This window comes from Micropterus salmoides, unplaced genomic scaffold, assembly GCF_014851395.1.
Source record: "Micropterus salmoides isolate LMB-PRFRI ecotype aquatic unplaced genomic scaffold, ASM1485139v1 Ms_hic_scaffold_19, whole genome shotgun sequence".
In the NCBI taxonomy this organism is placed as follows: domain Eukaryota; kingdom Metazoa; phylum Chordata; class Actinopteri; order Centrarchiformes; family Centrarchidae; genus Micropterus; species Micropterus salmoides.
Window position 1 is genome coordinate 10,389,308 of NW_024041039.1, and position 2,526 is coordinate 10,391,833.

Below are 2,526 nucleotides of genomic sequence, written 5' to 3' on the forward strand. Positions count from 1 at the left end.
TCATACATGTTACAATCGATAAAATTGTCATCCTGATTTTACATATTGTAATTTTGCTATTCTATTGGTCTATATATTTTCGCAACAAAGCCAAACTTCAAAGCAAACCATTTTGGACATGGGAAGTTGCTGCTGTGTATGTTTGTCTTCCGAAGAAAGTGACGAAGAGATCCCCAGAGACTTGTCCTGGTTCCATTAAAGCGACCCTTGCACTTCCTCTCTTCCAATACGGTTGCTTTGGTCACTTCACTAAAACTTTCGGACATCTGGTAGATGGGTTGAGTCCACTGAACATTCATAGCCCATGTATGCAAGTTCTATTTAGGGAATAACTGTAGATGGTGGAAATATTGTTTTATGATGTGAGACAAAGTCTTGCTCCCCTGTTTGAAGAAGAAATGGTCCAGAGGAAAAGAAGAGGAATTGATATCCCGTTATTGGAAAAGTAGTTATGAAAGCCATTACATAAATGGCAGATATTTCCGTATCTGACACCTCCAATGCAGAATCCCATTATTTGCTGAGTGCCATAGAGTCTCTCCTCATCATAAAGCCAGATTGTGTTTTTCAAGGGAGCTTAAAGAGGGTTGCTTTCTTAGGGCAGTGTTTCTCAAGTTTATTAGCTTCAGCCCCTATGAAGCAATCTCTTGTGATGACTCTAATAGTGGACATGATTTTGGAGCAGGGATTTAGGATTTTTTCCCCCAAAAAACAATAAAAGTATTCTACATGCAAACAAGACTAAAAATTTTAAAAAGATGTTAGTAGTTTTTTCGCTTCGATTTTTAAAAAGTTAGCGAGAACTGAACATTGAACTATCATATTAGCCCATTACAGTAACCAACCAAGTTTGTTAAGTAGCTTCTATTACTCATCTCCAATCCTCTTCATCTTCAACAAAATTAAACATTATGGCTGCAATTTAAACACCTTGTCATATTTATCAAGAATGTTAACATTCTTAGCCATTGTCGTGCTAGGTGTTGCATGCTAACAGAACAATTGTTTTTTTCCTTAGTTGAAAAACTAGGTGCTTAAATTTTCTAGCCAATCTGTCAGTAGATAACCATTTAGTTTGCACAAAAGGTGGACAGACAATTTAACAAATATGTTTCAGGTTTTCACAAAGACAAATGACAAATGTATGAGAAAACCACCTGTGTTACAGAAGCTAAAGGCTAGCTAGGAGAAGGGATGAGGCAGATATCTTAATGGTAGTCCAAGCTATTTATAAAGAATGCAAAACATCCAAAACTGACAAACAAACAACATAAATTACAGAACTGACATACAATGTCGGCTACAATCTTTCCACATTCAGTATGGAAGCTGAAAACTAAGTGGAAGTTGTTGACTGACCAATACATCCTGCAGGTGGTGACAACTGTATTCTCTCTAAGTCCAGTGTGTCTAATTTTGCCTGCAACAGATGGTTTCATTTGGCAGTCTCCATCACAAAGCCAGTCCAAGGTGTGTGTGTGTGGGTCTGTTGTGACTGATGTGAAAACAAAGAGTTCACATGTAGGCGGCCATGTATACTGACATCTGTTTGGTATCCAGGCAACTATACAGTTTCCTGGGTGTGGTCCAGTTCAACCTTAAAAAGATGTTTTTCAAAGAGAAATTAAAAGTGACCCAATGTGGGAAAGATGGTGGTTCATATTTTGATTTTATGACTAAAATGATGACATGGTGTGCAACCTTGGAGTCTATGTACGCACGAGCAATGCTACCAAACTGGTATCACACCGAAACTTAACACATTTTAAAAAAGTGATGTAAGACTGAAACCATGCAGTGGGGCGAAGCCATTCTTCCTGCTGTCAATCATTATGTTTGGATATGTGTTGTGAAGTGACACACAGTGAGCTGAGTGTTGCCTCAGTGTACTAACTAAGCGGAGCTGACATTCTCCAGTCGTTGCATTCACACAATTAATTCTACCTTTAGGTTTCTGAATGCATTAACTAATGTGGTGGTTTTACATTATATTGTAGGGTAAGTCCCATTATTTTGTCCAACCAATCAATGCCATCACATGTAGTTTGATATGTCAACAATAATAAATACATTACATTCAGCTATGAAAAAGCAGTTTACACCTGACTACAATAGTAAAGAACACCTCATATAACTTTAAAGCTTTCCCACATGCAGTTCAGATTATATAACAGTGCTTTTCTGCCTCATAAAACATGCTGCATTACAGTTAGGACAGTGAAGACTGACCTGAGATGAATGAGCCAAGTGATTCATTCAGGGAAAGCTTGCCAAGTGCGCCTGCTCTGCTTTTGTAATGACATTTCACATTCATTGCTGTGTACAGTTGACTAGATCAACCACAAAACTACTCCCTGTATTATTTTGTACAGAGAGAGTGCTTTTGCTGACGGTCTCTCAATCACAAGACTATAATCTGAAGTAGTTTATAGTATTCAGTTCACAGTATTATTCCGTTAATGCTTCTTTAGAATTTTTATTTTCCATCCAGTCAAATCTAAACAAATAACTGATGACAAAATCACA